Source organism: Myripristis murdjan, chromosome 4, assembly GCF_902150065.1.
Source record: "Myripristis murdjan chromosome 4, fMyrMur1.1, whole genome shotgun sequence".
NCBI lineage: Eukaryota > Metazoa > Chordata > Actinopteri > Holocentriformes > Holocentridae > Myripristis > Myripristis murdjan.
Genome location: NC_043983.1, coordinates 15,731,959 through 15,741,830, shown reverse-complemented (window position 1 = coordinate 15,741,830; position 9,872 = coordinate 15,731,959). Strand labels below are relative to the sequence as shown.

Here is a 9,872-nt window from a genome sequence, read left to right as displayed (position 1 = left end):
GGTGAGTGCACTTTCCACCACACACCTTTAAAAAGCTTCCAGCACTGAGGTAATGAGGCCAGCCTGGCTCAGCCTCCCGAGGAAATAGACACTTTGGTGGGTCTTGTTTAAGATGTTGGAAGTGTTTGTTTCCTACTTCAAGTTCCTGGAAATGTGGACTCCAAGGTGCTTGAAGCTGTTGACTATTTCCACAGCAGCTCTACTGATGAACAGGGGAGAGGGGGTGTGGTTTCTCCTCCTAAATCTACAACAAGCTTTGTCTTTCCCACATTTATACAGAGATTATTCTCCCCACACCAGTCCACCAGATCTTTCACCTCCATTGTGGGACATCAGTCCCACTACTGCTGTGTCATCTGCAAATTCTTCTGTAACTACTTCAGCGAGCGTCTGCATCAATGTGTCGTCTTCTGTACCTACTTCAACGATCAATGTATCGTTAGAATCAGAATGTAGTGGGAATATCTAAATCTTCCCCGGATACAGCAATGCTATTTTCTGATTGGCTGTTCGGTAGCTATATTCTTTTTATTTGATTAGCTGGTGCATGGCAGGGCCTTCTGAACTCTACCCGGAACTCACTTGATTCCTCTACCTTTTCCACTGTTATAAAAAATAGCGGTGCAACTTGGTGGGCATTATCCTGGTAATTTCTCTGCATGAGAAATACAAGGTGTGGTGTGTGAGCCTGTGAACGGGTTGAAATGCGTGTGTCTCACACCCAACGCATGAGACATGAGAGCTTTGATAACTGATGACACTGCATCCAATGTAGAACGGTTCTTCCTGTAGGCATACTGGTGTGGGTCCATATTGATACCAGTGATGTTCCTTATGTGGTCCATGACTAGCTGCTCAAAGCATTTCATGACTATTGGGGTGAGAGCCACAGGGCGACAGTCATTCATACCTTTAGCTGCTGCACTTTTGGGCACTGGGATGATGGTGGAAGTCTTAAAACACACTGGCACCACAGCCTGGGAGAGTGAAACGTTAAAAATGTCCATCCACACCTCTGCAAATTAATAAGCACAATCTCACAGCACCCTTCCTGGAATACTGTCTGGGCCTGCTGCTCTCTGGTGGTTGATGCGCTGCAGAGTTCTCCGCACATCTGACACACACTGAGGAGCCACTCATCTGGTGGGACGGTGAGCCTGGACCTCGGGGAGGAATCAGAGGCTTCAAAGCTGGCATAAAAGGTGTTGAGGGCACCTGGGAGAGATGGGTCCCGGGGGCATTCAGGACCTCTCTTGCTGTAATCAATTAATATTTTTTAAAGTCTGTTAAATACTGTCCTTACAGAGCTATGTCATTTCCTGATATAGCCCACTTACAACATGCTGTTGGTTTTTGTGCTTAGTGCTGGTGATCCTAGCCCTGATTTAGCCTGTGTTGTCTTGTCAGTCTTTGTCTTTGTGTAATGGTACCCCTCTGTGTGCCTATGTGTAATTGGTGTCCTTCTGTGTTTTCAAACTTTTTATGCTGCCATCTTGACCAGGACTCCCTGGAAGAAGAGACACTGTGTGTCAATGGGACCTTCCTAGTAAAATAAAGGATAAATAAATAAAAAAAATTAAAATAAAAATGATGGTTTTTATGCCCTTCCACATGTTCCGAGGGTAAAATGATCATGAATCTTAAGAGCATACTCCACCTTTGCTCTTTTAATTCCAGCCTCCGAATTCCTCCTTGCTGCACTCAGTGCCTTCAGTAGATGCCTCACCTCTCCATTCAACCAGCATTTCTGGTTGGGACATATGGTGATCTTCCTGGTGACTGTGACGTCCTCAATACATTTACTGATGTAACCACAGATGGCTGATGCATAGTCCTCCAGTTCAGAGGTAGAGTGTCTGTCAGCTTAGTGTGGTTAAAGTCCCCCACTACCACAAAGAATGCCCCCAGATGTTTGTTTTGGAGCTCACAGATGTGGTCATGTAGCTCCTCAAGAGCCTTGTTAGTATTAGCACTTGAGGGAACACAACACAATGGTGAGCTTCCACGGCAGGTAGTGTGGCTGGCACTTCAGTGTCAGGCATTCCACTGCTTTGGAACAATGGCTGCTTGCATGACAGCAGTATGATATGAAAGCAGGTGAACAGATGACCCAGAGGAAGAAGACCAGTGGTCCAAGGACAGACCCCTGAGGTACTCCGCACAGCAGGGGAGTTGATGAGGACATGCAATTATAAATACAAACATTCAAATCAGTTTAATGATATACAATATTCCTTTTATATGATGATATATGAATGTTTCATATGCATGTGAGAATGTTCCAAATGTGTATGTGCTAGTAAATTATGAATGATGACCTACATGGCCTCTCCTTTGTACCACTAGTTATCCCAGTACATATTTTATGGATCAGGAAGTTTACCTTTGACCTAAAGAAATGGGGTTAGGCGCCCCTTGACCATCATTGCTCTCATCTGCTATAGTAGAATATTCACTGTATAACCCATGATCTTGCTTAAACTTTTTACTTGCTCTGATGAAGGCCTTTATTTTTAAATAATACTGTTTTTTAGGCTGAGCACTCAGGACCCAGCCTTGCTCTCTTGGTTCATGCACACATCTATCTCATCTGGACTCAAGATGAGCGTATTTGAATAATCAGTCAGAATTCCCGTCAAGATAACATCATGTATCACGTACCAAATACATGATCCAACTAAAATCTTGCGTGAGACCATTGTTGAGACAGTGAGTAATAGCATGCTAAAACACTACAGCCTATCTTAACTCCATCCATAGATCCTAACATTGTGCATGTGGGTACCAGTGACATTCCCAGGCAGTGATCTAAAGTGTTAAAACAGTATGTTATTCAGCTCTGAATGAATCCCAAATTTCAAATTTATGAATTGGATCCTATTCCCACATTTGGGTGTGGAACTGGCTGTTACAGCAGACTATTAGGTCTAAATACAATATGGCTATCATAGGCATGCACCTTTTAGTTGTTATATTTATGTAGTAACTTCACAGATTGAATTATTTCGGGGGGAGGCCAAGCCTCTGTCAAAGCTGACAGTTTTCACCCAAATAGATTTGGAATGAAAACTTCTCACAGCAAACCTGCAATACGTCATTAGCCATTTATGCCTTCCCATATCCTCTCCTCATGCCAAGCTTGCCTGAACAGAAATTTAAAGGAAATGGGATTAACCTTGAGCAGAATCAAAGCAACCAATATTTTGAGTACAACCTACATATTTCCTCCCAGCACTACTTCATTCACCCACAAACTTTTATCTGATGTCAAAACCACTAATCATTCTGTTGTGTTCACTACAAAATATTTTAAATGTGCAGAACAATTTAAAAAGTGATAAACAGACATTGGTACATACTCAAATCAGGCTAGTCTAGGCTACTCTAGGCTAGGCAATCTGTTTGCTGAGTCTTCTTTAGTTTTTTTTCTCTCTCTCTCTCTCTATCTCGTCGCTTTAACCTTAAAGATAAATCTGTCATTTTCCCCAGTATCAGATGGCAATTACAGGTGTAGCGCTTGTGCCCAGTGCAATAGCACATGCAAATGGCATATGTTTACACATTCAATTACTGGGCATAAAATCCCTATTCATGAATTAATCTGTTGTTCGTCCAAATCTGTTATTTATCTGATCACTTTTCCATGGGGAAAGGCTTATATCAGAAAAACTGGAAGAAAATTAAAGGTCTGAATAGCCAAACACCAAGCAATGGGATTCACCATTATAAGAACACAGGGGTGAATCATTCTGCAGTCTCAGAGCACCTCATGAATCTGAAGTGAGTTTTCTTAGGACCTTACTCAAGAACAAATTTAAGAAAAAACACAGGAAGATATTGGTGAATGAGGCCCGTGGTTTTACCAGTGTTTTATTTTTTAATCTTAAAGTGTCCAAGGGGACACTTTGAGTACCTGGTCATGCCCTTTGGCCCCACTAACGCCCCAGCAGTTTTCCCAGGCTCTTGTGAATTATGTCCTCCATTACATGCTCAACCATTTCATCTTTGCGTTCCTGGACGACATCCGAAGCTTCTCACAAAATACAGCGTGCCAGCTTGGTTCTTTGTCACCTCCTAGAAAATAAACTGTTTGTTAAGGCTGAGAAGTGTGAATGCCATGTTTCATCTGTCAGTTTTTTTTTACCTTCCTTCCACCGCCTAAAATGACTATCTGCCTCCACTCCCATACTCCCATTATCCAGACTCTTCCAGGCAGTTCATTGTGAAGGTGGACACTTCCAACGCCAGTGTGAGAGTCATCCTGTCCCAGCTCTCCCCAGAGGACCAAAAATTGCACCCCTGTGACTTTTTTCTCCCGACACCTTTCCCTGGGAGAGGGAAACAATGATGCTGGCAACCAAGAGCTCCTGGCTATAGTATTGGGTCTCAAGGAATGGAGGGGCTGAACACCGATTCATAACCTTTTTTTTTTTTTTTTTTTTTTTCCCCTATTGTCAGAGGCCACTGTGTAGTCTCGTATGCTTTTACTGAGTGTATCGCTGTGTGCAGGCACCCACGCGGATGTATGTGTGTGTGTTTATGTATGTGTGGTCTTGGCGGATTGCTGAACTGAATTGCCCTTTGGGGATTAATAAAGTCATCTAATCTAATCTAATCTAATCTAATCATAACATGGACTCCATAATATGGAAGAATATGAACTCAAGGCCGGTGGGCCTTGTTCCCAGGGTGATTTAACTTAACACACTTACCTATCACCCCAGCTCCTGTAAAATTAAACCAGATTCCCTCTTCGATCAGTCGGCTCCCCAAAAGTCCTTCTTTCCTTCCAAAAAGTCCATCCTTCCTCCCTCTTATGTGATAACGGCCCATCTAATTGCTTATTTGTCCCAGACTCTGTCAGGTCCCAGGTCCTCCAGTGGGGGCACTCCTGCAAGCTCACCTGTCAGCCTGGTTTTAATTGGACTTTAATTGGACAACTCTTTTGGTGGCCCTCTGTGGACAAGGACACTCAAGCCTTTGTGTACACCTGTTCTGTCTGTGGCCAGAGTAAGTCATCCCACTGTCCTCCAGCTGGACTTCTCCGCCCTTTGCCCATTCCCAGTCATCCCTGGTCTCATATCACAGTGGATTTGGAACTGGTCTTCCACCTTCAAAAAAGTAACGCCGTCATCCTCACTGAGGTTGATCACATCTAAGGCTTTGCATTTCATACCTCTTCCAAAACTTCCCTCAGCAAACCTTCTAGTGCAACATGTATTCTGTCACCATGTGTCTCATTGTGGTCCTCAGTTCTCCACTCAGGAAAAGCTTTGTGCTGGGCTCTGGGTGCCACCACCAGCCTGTCCTACCATCACCAGACAAATGGGCAGACAGAGCAGGCCAACCATAGGCCAACCTATTCAGGTCTGTTCTGTGTCTGTTCTGTGTGTGTGCTGTGGGCGTGGCTTACTCTCTCTTCAGACTCTTGCTCTACCACCTGACTTACCTTCAATTAACCCATCAACCAAACAATATAAGAACCCCAGCATTCCCTCTACTCATCACCAGATTGTTCTGCCAGTTTAAAAGGTAGAGACTCCGTTGGCTACTCCAGATTTGATATTAGAGTTTTTCTCCGAGCTATTTCTCGGTGTTGTCTTTGTGTCTTTTTGTTAACTCGGTGTCTCTCTATGCCCAGGATCCCTCTACCCCTCTGTGTCACCTTGCCTGCCCAAGCCCCTCTTCAATATATCCTCCATCTTTACCAGCAACTCAGCCTCTGTGTCTGCAAAACTGATATGTAACACTTTTTTCTGTATTTCTTTGCTGTATCGCACATTGCATAGGATTCTAATACATGAGATGTGCCCCATAAATAATTTTTGGTCAATTGCTTGATTGATTGATATTGAAAACAGAAAAACTAAGATCCTCGTACATCACACTCTAAATATATCATTGGGAAAAACAATTTGTTTTACTGTTTGGTCTAATTTTAATCACAACATGCCTTAAAGTGCATCAGTGTGGGAATCAGTATTATTTATGGTGTGTATGTGTGTTTTTTTTTTTTTTTTTTTTTTTTTTGATAATTATTGTTAATGAGGTCTATCTTTTCTGAAAAAAATGTTATAATGGTAAATGAAATGTGTTCAGTACCAAAGAAGACAGATGTGTTAGAAATGACACATCCTCTTTTAGAGTGTTTTCCTATAAGTGATTTTACAACAGAATCATAAAATTGTGTCTTGGTAGAAACAAACACTATTTAAGTATGCATTTTGCATATCAAGCAATCTTCAAATACATGTGTAAGACCTGCAGTTGCATGTCGATACACTTATGTAAACAGGCAAAATGCGTAGGTGTTTAGGGCTGAGCTGCATTTACAGTGAATTGATGAGACATCTCACCCCCTTGTTTTCATTAGCTCTGCAGTTTATTGACACAGAAGGGAGCTTTTAAGCATAGCACAGATTTCAATACAAACAAACCTTACTATCATGTCAAATTTGTACAAGAGCAAAAAAATTATAGCATATTTAGTCATTTCATTTCATTAATTTCATTTCAAGTTCTTTTCATAGATCATTTCAATAAATTTGTGAATAATGTGAGCTATTTTAAAAAATCATGGAATCAGCTTTTTCTTAGGAAAAACCTCATATGTCTTGTGAAACTGATAGAAATTAACAGTTAATAATAGCTTTTTTTGCAATCATATCTTACCTTTGTCAACTTACAGTAATCTGCGTTGAGGGTTATGACTAATTTCAAACAAAACTAGAGAGGATATTTCAACTATCTGAGCCAAAAAGAAAAAAAAGGGAAATGAGTGCTAGGGCCTTGGCAAAAAAAAAGGCAGCAGAAATCAAAGATCAGTAATATTACTACTACTACTACTACTACTACTCCTACTACTACTACTACTCCTAATAATAATAATAATAATAATAATAAAAGAGGTATTCCACACAAGTAGAATAATATTAATGTCTTGCAATTATGACAAATGTACCACTCATTGTACTGGCCACCCAATACAAATTCTTAGTATTATTATTTTGTTTTGTTTTTTTCAAAGATGATGTCCTTTCAATGACAAACAATAACCCTGTGATCTAATTTCTTCTTTGTCATGGTTTTTGGCAAGCTGGATAGTTGCTGCTGGAGTGTGTGTGGACAGACTGGTGCTGCATGAATGTGGCAGGAAGTCAAGCATAGACCATTCAGGCTCTGCATCGTGATGATGAGGTAAGGCATAGAAGTTTCGTTTCACTTCCCACATGCTCACTTTCACTTTTAGGTGCCTCGTTGGACAAAGCGTGCTTACTCAGCAGTAGCCTTAACAAATTTTAGCCTGTATGTGGGTGTGGAGGGAAGTTGCCATGCTGATAAAAGTGTTAGAGATAGAGATAGAGAGATTAAAGGCAAGTGATAGCTCTTCTGTTTATTTCCATACAAAATCCTCATTTGATTCAGCTTATTAGACAATGCTAGAATGTCAATAGAATTAAAATCCAACCAAACACACAAACAGAAAAAGCACAAACATGAAAAGCCATCAGATCTCTACCATTTAAATATTTTTTCATACAGAATGTTGGCTGGCGATAAAGCTCAGCACCTAATAGGTCACTATTAAAGAGAGAGCATAAGACATTTGCTTTACAGTTAGCCCCCCAAAAACATTGATTATAAAGGGTCCTCACTTCAATCAACCCTCTGCTATTTTGTGTAGTGCACCTTTAAATGGTTATACATTTTGACTCCAGAACATTTAAAAAATAAATCATTTTTATTACCAAATTTAGCTGATAAAGAGACTGATGAAAACTCTGCTTTACAAAATGTGGTAAGTTATAACATGAGCCAACACCCAATAATTAAAATGATGGTAGTGTAAGAAGACCAAAAAAACTATTAAATATAACACATGGCATTAATGCATCAAGAATGAAACATGGCAAAATCTGAAAAACAAGACTCTCATAAAAGGAACATTTTAATGATGTATTGGGCTTTTATATCCTAACCAGAGTCATATTAAATTAGGTGAGTTATACATAAATCTAAGCATTGCTTTACTTGTCAAGCACAAGCATTTAAAAAGAAAATGTGCGTGAAAAGTAAATAACTGACAGTACATTCAATTTTCAATTCAGCCCATTCACAAGAAAAACAACCCAAAGCAGGTACCTATACTCTGGCTGCAGCAGGTTATTAAAGGTCACTGCAGTAACATCCCAATCACCAACATCACCAAGAAGCTCTTACAGGACTTTACAGTACAGTGCTTACACACAAGTGGTATGCGTTCAGCCGTTTTCAGAGTTCATAGATATGGAAAAAGATCTCTTTACAGCTGGTTGCTTCGTTGAATGAAAGTTTTATCATGCTTTTGTTGTAGAGATGGACTTCTTTGAAAAAGGAGGCTTCGTCGCCGAAGTCTTCAGATCCGATGGAGTGCATTTTATCTTGCTTCCAAGTATAGTCCAAGAAAATTTTCCCTTTGTTGCTCGAGCGCCGTACCCGTCCGTAGATTAAGTACGTAGCAGTTTTATTGATAGTGAAGATGTTTAATGTGTCATCATAATGCTCTAGGAAAGAAAAGTAGAGTTTGCCATCAGCACAGAGATGCAAACATCTCAGTGGGAAACTTTAATAAAGAACCTGAATAAAAACAACTGACAAATGATGCTTACTTGTTTGATCACAGGTGATGCTGAACGTCTGGTTGAACTTCTGTGATCCAAGATCGTGGAGAGAGACAGAGACAGAGAGAGAGATAAATAAATAAATAAATAAATAAATAAATAAATAAAAAGTAACATTATTGGCTTACTAGATTTGTGTCAGTGCTGTGAAGAGTTCCTCACCTTGTTGCATGTTTCTGGGGATGAAAAAAACTGAGGGATGAAGGCAACCCCCAGACCCGCCATGACCAGCCCCATCACACACAAAGCAACCACACACTGAAAGCAGCAGCGACGATCAGCAGGTGAAGCTTTGGGCTGAGTTATGGGGTCCAGTCTCTCTCTCTCCACATGAAGCTCCACTAATGTGTGCTCCTGTCCCACTTGATGTCTCTCCATATTTCAAATCGGTGCTCTGCATAGCAAAGTTGCACTGTGGCTCCTTATTATAGTCCATGTCTTCCCACACAGAGGGAAAGTGGGAATCCCTGGCTTGCCTGGCTCCCCCCACAAAACACATAATTGAGAGCAGAGAGGAGAGAGGGAACCCCTCCACCCACGCAGTTAAAACCAGCACAGCAAACACAATCCACCTTTTCTACTGTTTCTTCCCTCTGATTTGTGCAATATTTCCCAGTGCTGAAGATTACTTCATGCAACACCCACTACTACATAAACAGTCAAGCCACACCTCTGACAAAGCCACGTGCGTACTACACACACACACACACACACACACTGTCAGGCAGGGAATACTGGCTGGGAAATAACCAGTGATACTCACCTCCAAGGAAGACTTTTGTTCACTTACTTTTGCTTTCATCAAAACAAAACAATGTCGAAATAGAAAACAGCTTCACTGCCAGACATGAAGTTAGGCTGAGGGAACACATACCTGACTCACACTACTCTGTCCCTGTCACGTTGCTTCCCATTTAAACAGGAATTTGAGGCTGTGTGAAAGCATAAATAATTGGCAATTAGGAAGAACAACGTGTACACTAGGTTCGTTATGAGGTAGGGCAGAAGTCATATAGACACTTAATGATAAAAAATTTTGGTTGCAACATGAAACACAACAAGCTGTTTTCTTATTCCCAAGACTGGCTTTAATGGCTTTTGTGGTTCACTCAGTTGGACAGGAGCAACAACACAGCTTCAGAGCTTTTGTAATCAGTTTGAAGCTTGAACCAAGAAAAATGAATGTAACAAGGTCAGACTAGGTCTCTCTCT

General features: G+C 41.0%; 1 long non-coding RNA gene across 1 annotated transcript; it reads left to right on the top strand.

The window, feature by feature from the left end:
* The first annotated feature begins 4,844 nt into the window (after positions 1-4,844).
* On the top strand, positions 4,845-8,781 carry LOC115358217 (uncharacterized). The gene is made up of 4 exons (XR_003928164.1): positions 4,845-5,532; positions 5,642-5,743; positions 7,097-7,197; positions 8,663-8,781. It is a non-coding gene; the product is annotated as an uncharacterized LOC115358217 (long non-coding RNA).
* The last annotated feature ends 1,091 nt before the right edge of the window (positions 8,782-9,872 follow it).